Below are 22,763 nucleotides of genomic sequence, written 5' to 3' on the forward strand. Positions count from 1 at the left end.
TTTGGCACCAAAGATTAACCTTCCCCACCTCCCTGAATTTCAGCATACCACATGACTTCTTTTGCTTCTAAAATGTGAGTGGCAACAATTCATGTCACTTCCAGATAAAGGTAGTTAAAACTGGCTCATGATTATCCATGCTTTTCTTCTCATACCATACCAACTGGGAAAGACTTGTGTTGCAGATTGTACAGCTACAGAATGATGGACATTCCCTGAATTTAGACCTCTGAGTTACAAAGGACAATTGCCCTGGAGGGTTGCCTCAATCCATAACTTTGAATGGATGAGAAATAAAGCTTTATTCATTAAGTCAATAAGATTTGGAGATCATTTGTGACTACAGCATAACTTACAGATATCAGGCTCAATCCTACTAGTAATGAAAAAAAAAACAATAATGAGACAACAATACATACCCATCAGATGGGCAAAAATTAAATGTTTTGATAATACTAAGTTTCAGCAAAGATGTAGAGCAATGAAAGCAAGAATGTAAACTGGTAGACCCATTGGGGGAAAATGTGGCATTATTTAACAAAGCTACTATCTGTAATCCCTGTGATCTAGTAATTTGACTAGTAGTTTTATACTCTTAAGAAACTCCTGCATCTGTGCACCATGACACTTGTAGAAGAAGAATCATAGTTGTTTTGTTTATGGTGGAGAAAGAAACAAAGAAGGAAGGAAGGAAAGGAATGAAGAAAGGAGAGAGGGAGAGAGAAAGGGAAGGGAAGAGAAGGAGAAAGAAGGGAACAGAGGAGGGAAGGAAAGGAGGGAGGGAGAAAGAAAAGGAAGGAAGGAAGGAAGAAAGAAAGAAACAGAAAGAAAGGGAGGAAGGAGGATGGAAGTAGGTAGGAAGGAAAGAAGAGAAGGAGGAAGGTAGGGAGAAATGAAAATGATCCAGTTATTCAGAATCAGTAAACAAAAAGATATTATATTCATAATATAATATATCCAGCAATGTAAAACAACTGCCACTATCAGTTCTATATGGCATCAATCAACAAAAAAATTACTGAGCAGCTGTTGTGTGCCAGGCCCTATTTCAGGTACTGGGGATACAATAGTGAGCAAAATAGAAAAAAAAAAAATCCATTCTCATAGAGTTCATATTTGAATAGAAATAAAACAGGAAAAAAATAGTAAATGAGAAGTCATATAGTATTTTATTTTAAAATTTTTATTTATTTATTCATGAGAGACACGCAGAGAGAGAGAGAGGCAGAGACACAGAGGGAGAAGCAGGCTCCTTGCAGGGAGCCTGATGTGGGACTCGATCCCCAGACCCAGGATCAAACCCTGAGCCAAAGGCAGATGGTCAACTGCTAAGCCACCCAGGGGTCCCAGCCATAGTATTTTAAAAGGTGATAAGTACTATGGGGAAAAGCAAAGGAAAGGGGAGAAAGTGTATTGCAAGTAAGAGGATGTATAGTTTTAAATGTGATATTCAGTCGTAGCCGGGTTCGGAACTGTTTATGTGAGAGACAAGAGTGCTTTTTAGACTTCATTCCCTCCAAATGCAAGGAAATGTGATAGTGTTAGAAGCTCACAAATAGCTTACCATTTTCCAAACCCATCAGAAGGAAACTGTTGGAAACGATGAGTAGAGGCCACTAATGGAAACCCACCCAAAGCCAACCCCACGCTTGCTCCAACGCATCCAAGATTATCAAAATGCTCATTCTGAAAAGCAGAAGGTTAATATGAGCAATTCCCCAGGACAGTGAAACAGGCATATTTTCTTGCCCTACTTTTTTTTTCTTATCTAGAGCCCTTTCCTTCTCTTGGAGTTTGGATCTGACCTGTGTCTGTGCCTTGTAGGCCATTTTGGTAGCTAACATATTCTGTGAGGAACAAGAAGGGGGAAATTATGGCAGATTAACAGTCAGGAGTGGTCAATTGCCTCCTTTAAATTTCTCCATAGAAAATCGGAAAACACCAAAAAAAGGAACTATTAGAACAAGTGGGGGGAAAATGTGATATTCAGAGTAGGCTTCATTGAAAAGTATTTGAACATTTAAAGTGTATTCTAGGCAGAGGAAACTGAAGAACAAAGGTGGCCTCTGATATAGTCAAGGAATATCAAGACGAGTGAGAAAAACAGTAGGAAAATGAGATCAGATAGGTAAAGGGGAGAGAAGTATCAGGTAGGGGTCTTGTAGGCGATCCTAAGAAATTTGGTTTTTACTCTGTATGAACTAGAAAGCCATTGGAGCTTTTGAAGCAGAAAGGTGACATCTTTTGATATACACAGTAAAAGGAGAACTCTGATTGCAATTTTGAGAATAGATCATAGACGGCAAAGGATAAAGGCAGGGAGACCGGTTAGGAGGTCCTTGCAGTAATTCTTATGGGATATAATGACAGCTGCAACCACGGTGGCAGCCAGGGAGGTGATAAGAAGTAATTATATTCTGGATTGATTCTAAGGATAGGGCAAAGCAGATTTCCTAACACATTACATCTCAGGTATGAGGGAATGGGAGAAAACTAAGATGACTGTGGGGCCAGAACAACTGAAAGGGTGGTTGGAAGTGAAAAAGACTACAGATGGAGTAGACTTGGGCAAGACGAAGATTCTGTTTGGAGAATGTAGAACTGGAGATGTCTACTACACATCCAAATGGAAATGTTGACTAGGCAGCTTATAGAGAGGTAAGAGGTCAAGACTTGAGCTATCATTTTGGAGTCACCAGCACACAATTATAGAAATTAAAGAAAAAAAATAAAGAGATTGCATGAAATCATCAGCGTGTCAAGGGGAAAGAGCTCCTGAGGACTAAACATTAAGGCATTCCAAGAGTAAAACCTCAGAGAAGCTCTTGACCAGCAAAGGAGACAGGACCAGCCAATGAAGAAGGAGGGAAACCAAGTGTGTTTGGTGACCTGAAAGTTAATAGTGAAGGATTACAATGAGCAGACAGTGATAACACTGATAACTGACTATCAGATTTAGGAAAGGTGATGTCATTGGTAACCATGACAGGGGTAGTTTTGGTAGAGTACTGCAAACAAAAGATTAACAGGAATGGGTTTAAGAGATAATACGAAGAGATGCAGGGAGCCTGGGTGGCTCAGGTCATGATCTGAGGGTCCTGGGATCAAGTCTGCATCGGGATCGCCACAGGGAGCCTACTTCTCCCTCTGCCTATGTCTCTGCCTCTCTCTCATGAATAAATAAATAAGATCCTTTTTAAAAAATATGTAGAGATGCATTGCAGAAGGGAACAAAGACAACTCTCTTAAAAAGGTTTTGTTTGGGGGGTATCTGGGTGGCTCAGTTGGTTAAGCATCTGCCTTCGGCTTAGGTCATGATCCCGAGGTCCATGTCAGGGTCTCTGCTTGTGAAGAGCCTACTTCTCCCTCCCCTCCTCACTTGTGCTCTCTCTCGCTCTCAGATAAATAAATAAAATCTTTTTTAAAAAATGTTTTTGCTTTAAAAGGGAGTAAAGAAATGGCTTAATCTCACAAACATGTAATGCAAGACCATCTATGAAAGAATGCCTCTTAAGTTCATATAATGTTTTTTTAAAGGTGAAACTAAACTTGTGATCAAGAAGGAACAAGCAAGAAGTTTCTAGATAGCGGCATGTCCTCTTACTGATGTGGCAAATAACAGGGTATTTGTCTTATAATTATCTGTTATAATGATTTGCTATTATTATTTGTCAACCAACCATTACATTTGTTTTGTGTAACTCTTCTGTATATATATGTCATATATATGTTCAAAGGGTTAAAAAATTAAAGATTAATAAGATCATGCGCATGAAAAGACATCAGAAAATATCACTATTGCATCACAAAAGTTTTAATTAAAAGTATGTGAGAAAGAATATTCGAAATTATAAGCAGACCAAATTTGAATTGAAACTTCAAAAGGTTACATGTACTAGACCTGGCCAGTAGGTGAATATTTGTGCCTTTCTGTTTTAATTAAAAGTGGAATTTGTAAATCACGTAAAATCTTAAGAATTAGAGGAGTCTGTAAGCCCTTTTCTTCATTTTTAACTCCACAGGATACTTTTTTTTTTTAGTATATGTGCTTGGTTCTCGGTATGAAAGAAATAGTACAGCAACTGCCAAGACAATTTTTTTCTCTGGATATTTTAAGTTTTATTTCCAAGGCCCCCAGAGATATTGCACTTCACAAACAAAAACCATTGGATTATATAATAATGATCTAAGTGTGAAGACATGACCCTTTTTTCCTTGGTAAATTCATTACAAAAGAGGAACAGAGCTCCTGCCAACCATGGTGACACTCCCAAGCTATGAATGAATTGGGGGTAGACTTCAAGTGGTCAGATCCATCTATTGTTTTCCAATAAGCACCTACAAAGCAGGGTATTTGGGTTTTCCTGCTTTCTGCTCATTCAACAAACAATTTACTTAACTCCTTGAGCATCTGTTTCAAAGGAGATGATCACCTACTTCACCAGAGAACATGAGGCAAGACAAATGCCTGAGTGATTAAGGACACTTCCAACCCAAAGAGGAAGAGGCCATAGAAATAAGGAAATGTGTTCATGAAAGAGTATTATACTTCAAATCCCTTCCACTCTCCCAAACTACAAAAAATGCATATTCTGGGTGGGAATATATTATTTTATTTTATAGCAAAGCCACCAAAAAGAGCCAGAGACACTTCTAAAACCTATCCTATCTACTGATGAACATATCTCAAATAATTTTAAATTACAAGTAACAACAAAAGCCATTCTAACATCCTCTGTCTGCTGAAACAAGCCAACAGTTGTTTGTTGTTTATTTTTTATCAAAAATAAATAAAAGGTTCACTGACACTTTGGGGCACACGCTTCTTGTACAACTTTGTGTGTGTGTCAATTCCTAATTTCTGGTTTACCTGTTTAGTTAACCTCTGCTATTTTCTGGGCTTCATTCCAAGACCACAAAAATGCATTACCAAAATTGGCATCTCTGCTTTTGAGCTTAATTTCAGAGAGGCTCTGAAATGGTCTGAAGCCACTTTTTTAATATTCTGCACACAATCTTATGCTAAAAAGTAACAGATGTTTCGAGATCAGTAATTGACAGGAAAGGTACAATTTTTGTTTTCCTCAAACACAATTTTTATTTCCTCCAAAAATACGATACCAGAAAAGAAGTGCTGTGCTAAAGCCACACGTTTTTGTTGCTGTACTGCAAATATTGGCTTAAAGTTGAACAGAATTCCCTAAGGTAGAGTCAGAGATAATCTAAATATTTACTATACATTTCCGAAGTCTTTTAATAAGTGTTTTTCTCTTTAATTTTTGGTTGGAAAACCCTAAAGACACAAGTCGTAAATGCATACAAACAAAATGCCAAGATCAAAATAAGAGTTTTGAAGTTTCATGAAACTATGAGCCTCACAATGTTTGCAGCATGATAGAGAATTACAGAATCATACCTGTTTAAGTCGGGAAACATCTTAAATATTATTGAAAGGCCTCCAGAATCGGAACCCTCTAATTTGACAGATGAGGAAAGTGAGGCTCAGAGAGATTAAGCTAACCACAGCTGTCACAGATAGTAAATGGCCAATCATGCAAAATCCTGATATTCTGACTCCAAATCCAGAGCTCTGAAAGAGTATGTGTCTCAATACACTAATGGCACAAGAGGCACTCCGGGCAGGCCCTCAACAGAAGGAACTCTTACACACGTAAAGGAGCCAGCTCACCTGTTCACAAACACAAGTCCTAGAAATAGCACTGGCAACAACCGGCTTCTGAGCTTGCCTCGCCAGACCTGGGGTTTCCAATGATTGCTCAGTTAGGTCTATTTTTCTCACCTCTGTGAGTCCTTTTAGGTAAGTGCTTTTAGCTGGATCGGGTTGGTTATTTTATTTTGTTTTTCACATTTCTTGGGGGGGGGGGGGTTAGAATCGGAGAGGGTTGAAAAGAGAAGCTCGGATGTTAAACCGCCCCTTGCAGCACAAAGTTTGTTCTTTTGTCAGCAAAACTAACAAATCCTTCCCCGAGCCCCAGGGCTTACTGGTTTGTGTCGCGGTCCCTTCAGTTTCCAAAGTAGAGGGAGACCTGGAAAAGAAGTTGGCTGGGCGGCTCGTCCTCCGGAGGGGCCCGGCAGGTGCGCGCCCGGGGGGGGGGGGGGGGCCGGGCAGGTGCGCGCCCGGGGGGGGGGCCATCGGACGCGCGCCCCTTTCCTCCTCGCCCCTCGAGCCTCCCGCTCCCCCGCCCAGGAGCCCACGGTCCCCGCCGCCCCCCGCCCCCCGCCCCCCAGCGCTGGCGCCGCCCGGTCCTCCCGGACTCCCGGGTCCCAGGTGGCCCGCGGGCTCCGCGCCCCAGCGCCCGCTCCTCCGGCCCCCGGGGGCGCAGGGGAGAGAAGCGGGTCCCACCTGGTTGCCGGGGTCCAACCACGCGGAAGGCGGAGATGGCGGTGGCGCCGGGGCTCGGGCACCTGCGTCGCACGCGCGCGGCGGGCCGCGGACTCCTCGGCCGAGGTGCACGGGCGGGGAGCCGGGCAGCGGCGGGGGGCGGGGGCGGGGCGGCGGGGGCGGGGGGGGCAGAGCGCTCCCGGCGGGCAGCGGCGGCCCGGCGAGCCCAGCAGGCAGGCGGCGCGCGGCCAGGGCAGCGGTGGGCTAGCGCGCGCCCCTCCGGGGGCCTCCAGACCCGGCCTAGGCGCCCCGCTTCCCCTGCTCCTCCCGCTCCTCCCACGCCCAGACCTCGGGGCCTCCGCTGCAGCGCGCGTGCAAAGCGCTGTGATGAAGAGTGCAATATCGGGGAGGCGTGGGGAAGGAAAGCAGATGGCGAAGGCCAGAGGGAGTGAGTTCCCTGTCACCAAGGATGTCTCAGCCAAGCATGCTGTTGGTCGGGAGGGCTGAAGAGGGTCCTCGTGCGTCTCTGCGGGGCTGGACTAAATGGCCACTTCTCCTTCAGGCCTGAAAGTCTATGGCGTTTGATGTAGCAAACAAACAAACAAACCAAAACCAACCAAAGAAATCTGTTCTTGAACAGATGACACCCCCTAAGAGACATTTTCTTACCCCCCTCAAAATGTTCATTCACTATTTATCATTATTAATAATAACACTATTATTGAGGACCTACTATGTGCCAAACAATATGTTAGGTATGATTCTTATGTTCCTTGAACTTGGAGTTATGATGGACAAGCAGGTGTTCACAAAATTACAATTATGATGGGTGACACCCAGGAAACCAACCGGGCAAGGCAAGAATAAAGGGGAGTGGACATACTCTGGCTTGGCTATGGGAAGGAAATGGTTAATTTTTCAAAGGTCTCTCTCCAAAAAGGGAACTTGCCTAACACCCTCATAGGAAGATGCAGCGGAGGTAAAGAAAGTAGCCCAGAGTTGGGTAGGGCCAGAAGCAATATGTCTTGGCTCTCTGACCCAGCCACTTTGTCAACTTGTGGAGCTTTGTAAATAGAACTTTGCATCCATAGGAATATCCGCTCAGAACCAGTGGCACTTTTATGAAGTGAAGCTTTGAGATCTCCAGACCACTTGTTGAGGCCACTTCACTCAGAAATTTCATATTTGTGCATTAAATGGGCTTTCTGGGGCATCTGTGGTTAGAAGCACTAAACTTTGGGTTTCATCAAACCTCAAAAAGACAGACAAATGTCTCCATTGGACAGAGACAAGAATTGGAGTAGAGATACTGACTTTCCCAAATTATTATAAACAACACAACAGAACCCTTAGTTAGATAATCTGTGTGTAGTTAGATAATCTGTGTGAACCAGCTAATTAGTTTCCTAAGGCTACTTTTACAAATGACCAGACTTAATGCTTAAAACAAAAGAAATCTATTCTGTCCCTGTTCTGAAGGTCAGAAGTCCAAAATCAAGTGTCATCAGGCCTGCACTCCTTCCCAAAGACCTAGAAGGGAACCCTCCTTTGCCTAGTCCATCTTCTGGTGGCTCCAGGAATTCGTTGGCTTGTGACAGCTTTCCTCCAGTCTCTGCCTCCATCTTCTATAGCCCTCTCCTCTATGTCTTCTGCCTCCTACAAGGATTCTTGTCATCAGATTCAGGGACCATCCAAATAATCCAGGGTTATCTCAGCTCAAGATCCTTACTTAATTACATCTCAAAGACCCTTTTTCCAAATAAGGTCACATTCGTAGGCTCTGGGGTTTAGAGTGTGGACATGTTTTTTGGGGGAAGCCACAATTCAACCCACTAAAGCTAGTAAACCAATTGGGACCAAAATGATTGTCTACTGTGGTATCAAGGTGTCATTTCTGCACCATATGCAAAATCATATTGATGCTAAGTAGAATTTATCATTTCATTGTGAGATACTAAACAAAGGTATCATTAAACCTGAGCATTATGAGGAATAACTGCAACGAGGAAAAAAGTGCAGAGGCCGGAGCCTGAAATTCATGTTTGAGTCACAGGTGATACTTGAAGGCCGAGCAAGGCTCCTCAGCAGCTACCATTGCTAAATTAATACAGAAATACACCCCATATCCGTTGGTATGGATTTCTGATAATGTGATCCAACAATGAATGTCTGCTAAGCACCAGGCTCTGAGTCAGGGGCTCCTATGGAGCTTTCATTGTAGGTTAGGAAACAACTTTGAATCTCATTCCCTCTGCACAATGTCTGCTGCATGTCTGAAGCCTGATAAACAGCTGTTGAATGAATAGATGGGTATAAATAAATCACTACCAATCAGCTAGGCAATTATTACTGCATTGGAAAACATCAATATAATAAGAAGATATTACTAGATTTACTAGAGCAAAACAGATTAACATGCTGACTCATTCAGTATTGCCTTGAGTGAAGGAAAAGTCCTTAAAAGAAAAACTTTGATTTGAAAAAGAAAATAATGAGATATCTACCTTTTTCTACTTTTTTTTTAAATCAATAATATGCCTATTTACACAGATACAGGTCCTGCTGAGAACAATCAATGATGACTGAAGTTATAGCTACTTGGTGAGTAAAATATTTTGTCCAAGTATTTGCTTGACAAATACTTTCAAAAACATAAATACTATTCAGCTGGTAATTTCATGATACACATACATCACTTCTTGAAACTCCTGCGATGATTTCAATGACTCCAGTCTCTCCTGGTTCACCTCTTCCCTCTTTGACTTTCCTTCTCACTTTTCTACTCTTACGATTTTAGACAATCAACCAATATATTAATAACTACCCAACAGTTTCTCATTCTTGGGCTTACCTGAGTCATAGGCTCATCCCTGAACCAGTCATGGCAGCCGGTGAGTTGGAATATGATGACCATTCTGGTATGTACCACCTGTGCACTCCTGGAAAATAGGGAATGGGAAAAGAGTTGATCTCACCCTAACCAAATAACTTAGAGTGGGGGAAAGTGGTATCCAAAAATAAACTAGAGAAAGTGGGCAAAAAAGCATACATATCCACTGCAATAGATATTTAAAAAGGTTTTTTGTTAACTGAATGTAGTTTTAATTAAAACAGCACTTCACCTTTTCTATGGTGTTCTAAAAGTTTTCCATAGTCTTCAAAAAATGAATTGATAATTGTCACTATTGATTACATGTCTAATTACCACACAAATCTTTAGAATTTACACTTACAAAAGACTGTGAAAAAATGTTTTTATATGTATGTAAAGCCATATAGCAAGCACGTAAACTCTGAAATCTGATTGCCTTGGTTTTTTTTTAAATGCACGTTAATTACGAGACTATGTTCTCTATCCTTTTTCTTTCTCGGTTTCCTTTTTTGTAAAATGGAGTGGATAATAATTGCCCCTCTGAAATGTCATGCAATGTAATGAGATAATAACTATACCTTCATATTAGGACTTGTCACCTAGAACTCTATTATGTTTGTTTATTATTAATGTAAATTAGCTTTCACAGCATCCCTGGAAACTATTTTGGGGAGTTATACTCTGATCATTTATATTTCTCTTAATAAATAATCAATATCTATTATGTATCAGGCACAATTACCAAGATAAACAACATGGGTTCTTTTTACCCTGGAGGAGGCAAGTTAGGATTCCCATAGTTCAACCAGGTTGTTGTAGGGCAATCCATGCAGGGGAACAGAGAATGGAAGGAACACAGAGGAAAGAAGGCATAGTAGCTTAGGAGAGTGCCAGTAGTGTAGCCCTGGGTATGGTCAGTAAGGTGTACCTAGAAAAGTACATGGTAATAGGAAGAACTGTGAAGGTCATGTGGATTTTGAAGGCCATTTGGACTTTAACTTCTATGAATGAAGAAATGTTGAAAACTTTTAGGCTCAAGAATTATTTTCAAATTTGTAGGAAGGAAAGCACACTAGGTGTGGAAAGAGATAAATATAGAACCAGGAATAACAGTTAAAACAGTTAAGAAAGTAGGCAAACTTTAATGTGCAACTGAATCAAATGAGCGTTATTTAAAACATAAATTCTGATTCAGGAGTGCTGGGGTGGGGCCCTGGAGTCTGCATGACTAATAAGCTTCCAGGTAATGTCAATGCTGCTGGTCCTCAGCAAGGCAACAGACTATTTACTGGCAATGTTGCTTCCAACAAAAAGAATCTGTATCTAATATACATCAAACTTTTAAGTCCCCATGGAGAAATAATTTGCAGCTCGTTAAGCGGTAACAACTAATTGAAGAACTATTGTGCACAACAAGGCAACAAGATAGAAATGTTTTATCGTAATTCTTAAGATGTCTCTGAGGATAAATCCCTTCAAAGCCTGAACATCCAAATGGAGGAGGTTGTGGTGAATAGAAGTGTAATATAGGGTACAATGATGGTCTTTTTGATGTTGTCAACTTGACTTAGCTACAGTTCCTAGTTACACAATCAAACACAAATTTAAGTGTTGTTATGAAGATATTTTCTAGATTTGACTAAAGTTCATAATCACTTGACGTTAAGTAAGAAAAATTATCCTAAATAATCCGGGAGGGCCTGGTTCAGGCAGGTGAAGGCTGTAAAAGTAGATCTGGATCTTCCCTGAAGAAGAAGTAATTCCACTTATGGACAGAAGCCTCAGCCCATGACCAAGTGCTCCAGCTTTGCCTTTCCTGACCATCTGTTTTATGGATTTTAGACTTGTCTAGCCAGTCCCTACAATCACATATCCCTTCCAATAAATATCTTACTTTATATCCCCTACTGGTTCTGCTTCTCTGGTTGGACCCAAAAAGATTTTGGTAACTGAAACCAGGGAGCTGCTATAACAAAGACCCAAGAATGTGGTAATGGTGTTGGAATTGGGCAGCAGGCAGAAACTAGAAGAATTTTGAGAAGCATAATGGAAAGAGCCTAACCTGTCTTAAATAGACTACTAGTAGAAATATGGTTGTTAACAACTCTGCTAAGTGAGGACTCAGGAGGAAGTGAGGAGCATGTTATTGGAAATTTGAGAAAGGGAGATTCTTGTTATGAAGTGGAGGAAAGCTTGACAGAACTCTGTCCTGCAGTTATATAGAAAGCATAACTTGTATATAGTTAAACTGGACGTAGAGCTGAGGAGATTTCCAAGCAAAGTGTTGAAAATGTGATCTGGCTTCTCCCTGCTGCCTACAATAAAATGTAAGAAGAAAAAATAGATTGAAGAAAGAATTCTCAAATAAAAAGTAACCAGGACTTGATGATTGGGAAATTCTTGGCTTATCCAATTCTTATCCAATCCAATTTCTGAAGGGTACAAAGATTGACAGATTTACTACCAGGAAAGTGTGCTGTAGAGAAAAAGCCAAGAATATGGCTAGTCAACCTTTTGCTAATACGTTAGAAAGATTTTTTAAAAATCAGAATATTCAGTCACACGACGGCTCGCCTCAGATCTCCCAAATAGAAATGGGATTATTTAGGGAAGATCTATGAATAAGCCTCTTTTCTTCTGGAGTGAATTCCTTTTAACATACCCAGGACACCTTTAAGGTTCTCAAAAATTTTATACCAGTGGAAATACTGCCACCTTGGATTTCAAGGGATAGAGTAAGGAACAAAGAAAGCTGTTGGACTCTGAATTCTACATGCAGAAAATAGGCTAACAAAACTACACAGCTTGTACTATAAAACAGACAAAAATCCTAGGGCCCATCAAAGATGTAATGAGTAAAAGCCTCTGAAGAGAAGGAAACAGAACTCTGTGTTTTAATAGGCAGGCCAAGTGAAATTGGATGTAATTAGCTTTTGGAGAAAGGCAAGAATGATAGTTTACTTCAAACACTGGAAAGATGATCATGAAGATGTGGTAGGTTTTCTATATAGAACCTATAAGCCAAAGTAAAATCAGTGAATGCAAAGCACAGGTAGCCAGATTTAAACCAAATCAAAGGAATCCCTTTCCAGCTGTCATAGTCGTTAGATGTACAATGGGCTACCAGGCGAGACAAATGAACTCTTCACTAGTAGATATTTTTAAATAGAGAATAAAGGACTGGCTATCAGAAATATTGGAGGATGACACTGGGTGGGAAAGATCAGAATGATGGTAATTAGGCCTGAACCATACTAAAGTATCTATGGTTTGGAGCTGCAACTTCAGAATATTTCCAGGAAGAGGATTTGGGCTGTAAATGAAAAGTTACATAGGAAAAATATTACCTACTACATCCACAGAGAGTTAATTCATTCACAGAGCATGAACAATCCTTTCCCTCCAAAAGTGAATACTGCTTTACTTTGCCCACATCTGTTTTCTATTGCAATAAATAAAAAAGTAAATAGAATGTGTGTGTCTGTGGGTCTTATTTCCAAGACTGTTGGGGTGAACCAGTAAATCTGAAACAGGAAAATTAATTGATACAGATTGTTATTTAGACATACATACACAGGTTTAACTTTATTTAATTAGTTCAGTTAAGCAGCCAAATAACTTGACAGCTTGTAATGTATATGCTCTGCTGTGACTTTCAGATTAATTATACATGAATACTTTAAGTCTGGGACCCCAGTACTCTGCAGAAATCATTAGTGTCTATGGGCAGAGGGGTATTTAGCAAAGTTGTCTTGATGTTGACCAGCTTTATATTCCACACTCCCTTAGTAATGTCAAAGAGGTAGAGAATATGGTGAGAGGTGAAAGGGCATTATTTTGATCATCTAAAAACTATGGGAGATTACCCAAGTGTTAAAATTTCATGAGAGTAATTTGAGACTATTTGGTTATCATGGTCCTAAAAAACACCACTTGTCTTAGTTAGCTTTTATTTTGTGATTTCTGTGTTGCTACAATTGCTCTGAGTTTCATGCCTTTGGAAGGGAAAAGAATGAAAGTAGCAAATATGGAATCTCAGAATATGTGATGAGGCTTCATGAAATGGATACAAAGGCATTTGGATCTACCAATAAGAGAGCTGTATTCACAAACTTAAAAGGTGCTATAGTAAAAAATAATTCATCAATACAATCATCAATATTTAACTGTAACATTGCATTAGTTATATAAACAACTATATATTATATATTTATATGTATATATTAAACAACTATATATTATATATATTAAGCACAATATAACTGCTTAATTAAATAATGGTTTCTGAGACTGAAGTTAACTTTAGAAGAAAAGACCTTTTACACAAGGGTGTTTAAATTTGGGGGTCTCTTGACATGCCATTTGCCGATAATTATCAGGCCAACTTATTTGGGTAAATGGTAGCCAGTACCCCTACCTACACCAGAAATATATTAAACAATGGTAAGTCTAGAGCAGAAAATGTAAAAGCGGATTTAATGGAAGCCTAAATTGAATTTTCTACATTAAACACAAATACTACCCCTAAAATACATTTTTCAAAAGGTTTCAGCAATTCAAAGTTAAATGAAATAGTAAAAAGCAATGAAAGGAAAACACTTTAAAAATGTAGAAAGGAGGGGCACCTGGGTGGCTTTGTCTTTAAGTGTCTGACTCCTGATTTGGGCTCAGGTCATCTCAGTGTGGTGAGATTGAGCCCTGCATCCACATCACACTCAGGGAAGAGTCTGCTTGAGATCCTCTCCCTCTACCCTTCCCAACCTCCCCTTACTCACACTCTCTCACTCTCTCTCTCTCTCCCTCTCTTAAAAAAAAAATGTAGGAAGGAAACTGAAGAACAAATAAAGAAAACCTGTGGTTCCAAATATTTAATAAAAAGGATAATTGGTATCAACTAATGAAGTTTGGCTATCATAAATGTTAGTAATTTTATCCTTATGTGAAAAATATTCAAAATTCCTCTTACTAAAATGCTATCTCCAGGCCCAAATTATCCAGAAGACATAGTTTCTATAATACTCATTATATAATACAATATTCTACTAATAATGTTGCCCCATAAATGCTTTTTGAGTGCATAAAGCATTTTATGAAAGATAAAGGGAAAATATATACAGAACAAATGAACATTATGTTGTCAAATTGTAAATGATTAAAAAATACTAATAAGGAAGTTTAGGCATTAAAATACTTCAGGAAATTTGTATGCTCTTCCCAGAAGTTCTAAAAAGGTATTCTTGGGGTGTAGAGAGAAAAACAAAAACATCTATGATTTACATTTTTCAAAAAGGAAACCTAGAAAGCAATTACATGAACACCTACCCATACACATTTGGCCATATATCATTCCTTGTAGGAATTTTAGGTTTTTTATAATCCTCTTAATATACAGTCTTCATCATTTCATGTGCTGCTCAGAAGAATCCGTGGTTCTCCACTGCCTATGGATTAAAGTTTAAACTCACTCTGGCATTCAAATTCATTCTCAATGTACTGAGATTTAATTGTCCAATGTTTTCTCCCACCATGAAGGACAACACTTAGTTATCTAAACACAACTTTTTTTTTTTTACCCATTTCTTGCCCTGTTCATGCTGTTCCATCCTGAATGTTCTTTTTTTTTTTTTTTTAAGGTTTTATTTATTTATTCCTGAGAGACACAGAGAGAGAGGCAGAGACATAGGCAGAGGGAGAAGCAGGTTCCCTGCGAGGAGCCTGATGCAGGAATCAATCCCAGGACACAGGGATCATGACCTGAGCTGAAGGCAGACATTCAACCACTGAGTCACCCAGGTTTCCTCCATCCTGAATGTTCTTCCTCCATCCCACAACACTTCTACCTAAACCATCACCCATCATCATCCTCTATCTGCTGGTCAACATCTTAGCTAATCTGTCAACATCCAACTAAATTGACTCTTCTTTGTAAGCTCCTCATTTGGAGCTATGCTACCTATGGACTACGATCATTTAAAAATTTATTTTGTGTCCATTTTATCATGACAGAGATCTACACAAATATCCTGAGGGCAAATATGTTATTAGTGTTTGGTTTCCTATCCCCTAAAAGTATATCACAGTATCTTGGATTGCTCAATTAATATGCATTGGACCAAAATAGAAAAGGCAAATTGTATAGTTTTCCATCTGTATTATTTAAAAAAAAAAGCAAAGACTGTCTTATTTTATGAATAATTACGATTATTTACCTACAGTACTATTTAAAATTATATACAAAAAGATTTTTATTCTGAATTTCTGTAGAATTTTTTCCATAGGAATTATATATGTAATATAAATTCAATGAATTTTTAAATATACAGACAGAAAAAAAAATGAGGAGAACTGTAATGAAATGTTAACAGTAGGGATCTTTGGATTGAAGAATAGATGAGTTTGTTTAATAATTTTTACCTTTCCAGATTATCTAGAATAATCATATATTACTTTATAGTCAGGGAAAAAAAATTAAAAAGCTATTTGAAAGTATCTGTGTAAGATCATGTGTTCTTTGGAAATGACTCCTGGGAACTAGAGCCATTAAGATACACCTTAAGGCCTGGGGCAGCCCCATTACTGTTTGCTGTTGTTCACTGGCCAGTGCCCCAATTTGTAACTCATTTAGGCTCTTAATCTGTCCAAAACTGTTTCTTGCCCTTGGGATGCTACTGGTGTGCATGTGGACGAAATGTATTATCCTGCCTGCCTCAAAAGCTACAGAACAGCAATGAAATTCATAGTAGCTAAATCATCTAGGATGAAAAAACTGTTTAGAGTTGAAAGGCAAGGTAATTGGATTATTTGCTTACAATTTAGTACCAAGTATAAACATGATTTTAACTTGAAGGTTAAAATTAGTATCAGAACTTGGACTAAAATAGGATTTTCTTTTCTATATTTTGTCAGTACTTCTTGCTCTATCCTTGTATTTATGATCCACTTCCCTTTTTATCAGAAATGGGTACCAGGGTGTAAAAGCGATTACAAAATTCTCCAGATTAAGCCAAAGTAATTATCATTTCTTTGTACTTGAAAGAATATATAATAAAAAGTAAAGAAAGTAAATGTAGAGAAATTACTCCTAGCCTGTTCCCTGAGAAGGTTGCTATGAATAAATAGTGGGCTAGAATAATTTCAGAATTATGAGGCCAAATGAAGTTTTCATCGAAATGCATTTCAGATTTAGGTCCCTATGGACCTTAAAGGAGAGTGGCCAGTATTTCTGATAATCTTGATGATTAGTATACACATACTATAAACTAATTTTCACGTAGAACAAAGCACTTTGTTCTCTGCAGGCATATAATAAGATTTGAGAGCAAAAAGCACCAGGCCTACTCATGGCCTATTAGCCAAATCTCATAGTTGAGCTGCTACAGAGTTTACGCATTCACAATGAAAAGGCTAAGTGTTTTTGTTGTCATTGGTGGTTTGTTTTTTGTTTCTAATATTTTATTTATTTATTCATGCGAGACACGGAGAGAGAGACAGAGACATAGACAGAGGGAGAAGCAGGCTCCCTGCAGCATGATATAAGACTCGATCCAGGGACTCCAGGATCATGATCTGAGCCAAAGGCAGACGCTCAACCACTGAACCACATAGGTGCCATTGTTTCATTTTGTTTTGTTTTGTTTTTTGTTTTGTTTTGTTTCAGAGCCCAGTTTCTAGTCCCAAAGGTCTAAAAGGTCATAAAAGACACAGTATCTTGTTAATTATCTTACTTAGCTTCAGCATTTCAGTGTGACATTAGAATACCATTATCAGTGTGGTCCTACTAGATAGCTACCCAATACAAACAGACTTACTATTTTACCAGCCAGCTCCCCACTTCTTCCTCTGGTCAGAGGATTTCCTTTGGCAGTGGAACTACTGGTCCATTGACTCTAAGCACATGGATCTGCTACAGCCTCCTGACTTCAGGGGCAACATAGCACATGGTCCAAGCTCGGCTTTATGGTAATATCTCACAGTTCTGGCTCTATAATTGGTCAATGGGGTGGGAACATGAATAGAAGTGTAGCAAAGATTGATATCTGAGGCTTTTCAAATGGAAGCTGGGATGGGAGGACCAAGGAGGGGATATTAAACAGGTCAAGAGCTTTTTTCCCTCAGATGGTGAACATGTGTGATTGTTAACTGCAGCTGCCAGCAGCCAGGTTCTCTGCCACATGGAAGAACACAGCCTGCAGGAGAAGACAGAATTTGAATTCCAGGCCACACAAGCAGGTGTTCAGAAAGTGTGACAATTTTTTTATGCAATTCAACTTAATTTCTTCAGTGATATTTTCTTTCACACAGATAGAAACTAATCCTCAATGAAATCAGGTTCCTCTTTTGTTTCCCTAACTTTTCTTCTAACTTCTAAGCAGTAGGCAGTGGGACAGAAAGGTAGGTTGGACCCAATATAAGCAAAAGTTCTGATCCTTGGTCATCTGTTGAATTTCACATCTAACTCCTCAGCGTGTCTGTTTTTCAGATGTTGAGCTACATGGGTCCATGCCAAAGGTCACTTCAGGATCAATGACTCTCCCTGCTTGCCCCTGGTGCCTTCCTGAAGTGAACCGAGTATTCTCCAAACACTGCCCTGGACCATAGCCACCTTGATGAGGCTTTCCAATCCACAACCACATCTGTGCCATTCTCAAGAATTTTGCTCAGTGAGTCAAGTTGGAACTCTGCAAAGCTACTTCAGTTTTGACTGCCTTCACCACACAGACCTTCTTATGTGCTGCCCCATGCTTTCCTATGTTGCTGAGCCCCTAGGGTCTTCTCTCCATCCCTAGCTCTATCTACGATAGAGGCAATGCCTCTTTCTACTCTCTGATTCTCTATGCTCTTAGATTTCCCCCAAACTCTTTGGGAATGTCCGTTGCTGCTCCTGCATCAAGTTCAGTCCTCAGATATAAACTTCATAAGGTACTTTAAAAAAAATGTTTTCAACTATAGATTGGCTGTAATTGATATTATGAAACACATTGTTTAAAATGCCAGTAAACATAGATGTCCACAGTGTGTTGCTTAGCGATGGAATCGTCCATCTATGGGGTACAGGGCTTCTTTTTCAATGGTGCACCAATGTAGCTCTCTTTATTTCCCTTTTGGCTTTCTTCTTTCTCTCTAATTTAGGATACCTCTATTAGTCTTCAGAGCCTGAATTGAGTCTAAATTTGGGACTCAAAACACAGTCTGTTATCATGTCTCCTGTGGCAATGGACACAAAAATGCCCATGAATGGAGTTGTTACAGTATAAATAAATGAAAAGTACTGGGGGAAAACACAGTAAGTAATATATCAAAATATTCCTCCAGGAGGACATGATGCCCAGGCAGAGAAGAGGCAGTGGTCACATAAGGAAAAAGTGAGTCCTGATGGTACCTACTTCTTGGCCCATGGCTCTGAGTTTCTCCCAGAGAGCTTGCTCCTGCCTTCATGAAGCTGTATTAATCAACTCTCCTAGTTGCTTCATGATCTTTCCTTGATTCCTTCCTTTTACTTAAGCTAGCTCAAGCTATGTATGGCTGACCGACCCAATATAGTAACTTAGACAAAAATGGAAATTTTTATTTCATGGAATCAGGAAGATTTGAGCAACCAAACACCAGGAAGAGCAGACATGTAGCTGGTCTTCAGGAACCCTAAAACCACCAATAACCTTCTCCATCTCTTTTTTTAAAAAATATTTTATTTATTTATTCCTGGGAGATACAGAGAGAGAGGCAGAGACATAGGCAAAGGGAGAAGCAGGCTCCCTGAGGGGAGCCTGATGCAAGACTCGATCCCAGCACCCTGGGATCATGGCCTGTGTCGAAGGCAGACACTCAACCACTGAGCCACTCAGGTACCCCAACCTTCTCCATCTCTTATCTCTGCTTCTCAATACGAGTGGGGTTTGTTCCTTTTTACTACATCTCTCCACAAGGTGGAAACATGGCTACTGACCATTCCCAGGTTTTTCAACTGTGGGTTCCACCATCAGATAAAGAAAGCAATAAGTCAGGGTTTAACATTTCTATTATTTTGTTTAAGTCGTAAAAATGTAAAGAGAAAGAAAATTGTTGAGTTCATCAGTTCATCTTTCATGAAATATGGACAATAGCTTCTGTTTGGATTATAACAGTATAAAAAAAAAAAATTCCTCCCTGTGACTAAGCCATTTGACCCTACTAAATTCCTTTTTTAAAGTGTATAAAAGAAAGAATGAATTTTTTTTTAGAAAGAATGAATTTTAAAAGATTGCTTTGTGTCTTTTCTCAAGCCAAACACAGAAAATGAGAATATAAAAAACAAGGAATATATTTTTAAATGGATGAAAGCTAAAAAACAATCACGCATTAATGTCTTTGCAGTCAAAATTAAAGGTGATACCACACAACAAAGGAGAATATTATATTGCTAACATAGAAGAATTTTAAAGTCAAGGAGACTGAACCTGGTAAATCATACCCTATGTTCTACCCTGCCCAAGCACAGGGTACTTCAGAAATTTGTTTCAATTATAAATTGACTATACTTGACATTATGAAACACAGTTAGCGATGGCGTCATCTATAAATGAACTTCTGCAATTATTTATAATAAAAAGAACTTGGATCAGTGCAAATACAAACATTTCTGGATCTGAGAACACGAAAATTCTTAGTCACTCTCACTCAAACTACATGGAAGAGTCCTGTAAACTTTTTGCCTACACTTCCAGACGCACTCTTAACCTCTTCCCCTATCTCTTCCCCCATGAGATCTGCAGCAACATATAATAGTGAAAGATGCAGAAAATAACCATTTGCATTTTTATAGTTCCTTCTATTTGCTCCGATACTATTTCCCTCTTTACCAGGAGTGAGATCCTGTTATATAAACAACTAAACCCAGGAACTTGAATGCCTGCCATGACAGTGTCCACATTGGCTGCTTTCCCCAGATTTGTAAGATTCTTGTGGTAAGAAGAATTACTGCTGAATTCCCTTAATGTTTCAAAGTCAAATACTCATTTAGATCAATGGTTCCCAGACTCTGGATTTCAAAAATGAAATTTCAAAAATGTGTGGTGAGCCAGCATAGCTTTGCCAACCGTTTCTTTTGCCAAGAAAGGATTTTGGAAAAATAATGGTCTCTACTATGAAGCATCATTTTACAAAACATAGAACATTTTTAAGGCCAAAGAAGTAAGCAGTACATTATATCAAGTTAAAAAAAAAGTGGGGAAGGGGGGCGGTCTTCATTCCCAAGAAGAAATGGTAGACAACTACACACTGATTGTATGAGGCACTCTCAAAGGAGTTAAATTAAAAATATTTCAGTGAAGTGACTACAGAGGTGTGGGCAATTTTTTTTTAACTCCAGTAGGGGATATGAGTAACCCAGAAATAGCCACAGCAGGAAGCCATTACTTCTCTGGGGCCTGAAGGCATGAGGAAAGAGCCAAGCAAGGACAGGAGACAATAAGACCTGGATCAGGGACAAAGGCAGCCACTGCCCGCCATGATGAGGAATGGAGAGAGTGGAGCTCAAAAGGCCGCATCTATCTCCTCCATCCTGCCTGAACTCAGAGCTCAGCGGGCCTGGGTGTTGCAGTCCACAGACAGCCTCCACGGGCCACAGAGTAGATCAAAAACAGTAAAAGATGGATCAGACCATGGGTCCACTAGAGCATATTGACATACTCTGGTGAGGGGGCCAGGGACCAGAGAGAGGAGAGGGTGTACATGTGAACATCATTTTTCATTTCAATTGCAGGAAAATTACAAGAGAAATTTTATTTTAAGATACGATATTGTTTATAATTATATGCTTGATACCTTGGTCATTTAGTGGCTCAGTCTCTAATTATGTACCATCAAGTGGTGTTCAAATGGGCAACTTGTTCCAGGACTTTATTTTTATCACACTCATTATTAAAAATTCAACTTCACATAGGTATAAAATGGAAGCAACACAACATTTTTATTTAGTTCGGAACATTCTGAGTGAATTAATGCCAAAACATAACAGCCTCCAGGCTCAGAGATTTCTCCTATTCCAGAAGTTCCTAAACTTTTGCTGTATATTGATATCATCTGGGATCTCTAGAAACAAATAATGATGCCTGGCTTATAGCCCAGAAATACTGATTTCATTGGCAGAGGTAGAACTTGGCAAAGGAATTTTTAAACAACTTTTTATTTTAGGAGATTTTAGATTTAAAGATAGTGGAGTTCCCATATATCTTATACTCGTCTCCTCTATTATTTATATCTTACTTTAGTATGGTGCATTGGTCAGTCAGTGAACCAATCTTAAAATACTGAGACATAATTCTAAACTAAAGTCTATACTTTATTCAGATTTCATTAGTCTTTACCTTATATTCTTTTTCTGTTCCTGGATCCCATCTAGGATATCACGTTATGTTTTAGTCAGCAAGTTTTCTTGGGCTCCTCTTGGCTGTGATAATTTCTCAGAATTTTCAGAGGACTTGTACAACATCCCTCCATTTAGATCTGTCTAATGTTTTTCTAATGATGAAACTATGATTCTATGTTACATGGGAAAGAAGACCACAGAGGGAAAGTGCTACTCTCAATCACATTGTATCAAGAGTACATACTGTCAATAAGATTTATCACTGTTACAATGTTGACCTTGATCACGTGGGAGACACAGTGTTCACCAGGTTTCTCCACTGTAAAGTTACTCTTTTTTTTTACCTTTCCACTCTGTACTCTAGGAAGAAGTCATGAGCAGTCTACACTTAAGAAGTGGGAGTTGTGTTCTTCTTCCTTGAGGACAGAGGATCTACATAGATTATTTGGAGTTCTGTATCAGAAATATGTCTATATCTCCCACAATTATTTACTGATTCAATCATTTATTTATATGAATATAGATGAACAGATATTTATTTTATATTCTGGATTATAGGGCAGCCCGGGTCATTCAGTGTTTTATCACCACCTTTGGCCCAGGTCGTGGTCCTGGAGACCTGGGATGAAGTCCCACGTCGGGCATCCTGCATGGAGCCTGCTTCTCCCTCTGCCTGTGTCTCTACTTCTCTCTCTGTGTGTGTCTCTCATGAATAAATAAATGAAATTTTTAAAAACGCTTATATTCTGGGTTATAATCCAATGCTACTTTATTTTGTTGCTCACATTGTGCCATCTTTGGCCATTAGGAACACCTTCCATTGGCTCTTGTCTCCCTTTGATATGCTCCATCATTGTGAGGTGTTGTTTGTTTTTGGCACTTCCATATTTTCTGACACTATAAGATGCTCCAGGCTCATCTTGCCTATTTCCTCTATAGTCAGCCACTTTTCTAAGGATTCCTGGTTCTTTTTAGTGGACAATAGTATTAGAAACAAGTATGTGTGTGTGTGTGTGTGTGTGTGTGTGTGTACCCTTGTTTCTTGGCCCTTTCAGCTGACTGAGCAAAAAAATGTGTATGTATATAGCTAATCCCCATATAGATACATATCTATATATATATTTCTATATGTAAACATCTAGAGCATAGTGTTCATACTGTGTCTCTTATCCATAACCACAAGGATCATTTCTGCCTCTGCCCTT

The 22,763-nt window shown here is 39.3% G+C and overlaps 1 protein-coding gene across 5 annotated transcripts in view; it reads right to left on the bottom strand.

The window, feature by feature from the left end:
- LEPR (leptin receptor) overlaps positions 1-6,500 on the bottom strand; it is a 93,799-nt gene extending 87,299 nt beyond the window's left edge. For 3 of the 5 annotated variants that reach the window (XM_025427997.3, XM_025428002.2, XM_025428001.3), the window contains exons 1-2: positions 6,365-6,500; positions 6,004-6,047 (exon numbers count right to left, since the gene is read on the bottom strand). The gene's annotated coding sequence lies outside the window, so the exon portion shown is untranslated. Of the gene's footprint in view, positions 1-5,689; positions 5,758-6,003; positions 6,048-6,364 lie in introns of all 5 variants that reach the window. The other 2 variants (XM_025427999.3, XM_025428000.3) reach the window with 2 other exon arrangements.
- Between the last annotated feature and the right edge of the window lie 16,263 nt (positions 6,501-22,763).

The sequence above is a fragment of the Canis lupus genome, chromosome 5 (genome assembly GCF_003254725.2).
Source record: "Canis lupus dingo isolate Sandy chromosome 5, ASM325472v2, whole genome shotgun sequence".
NCBI classification, from domain to species: domain Eukaryota; kingdom Metazoa; phylum Chordata; class Mammalia; order Carnivora; family Canidae; genus Canis; species Canis lupus.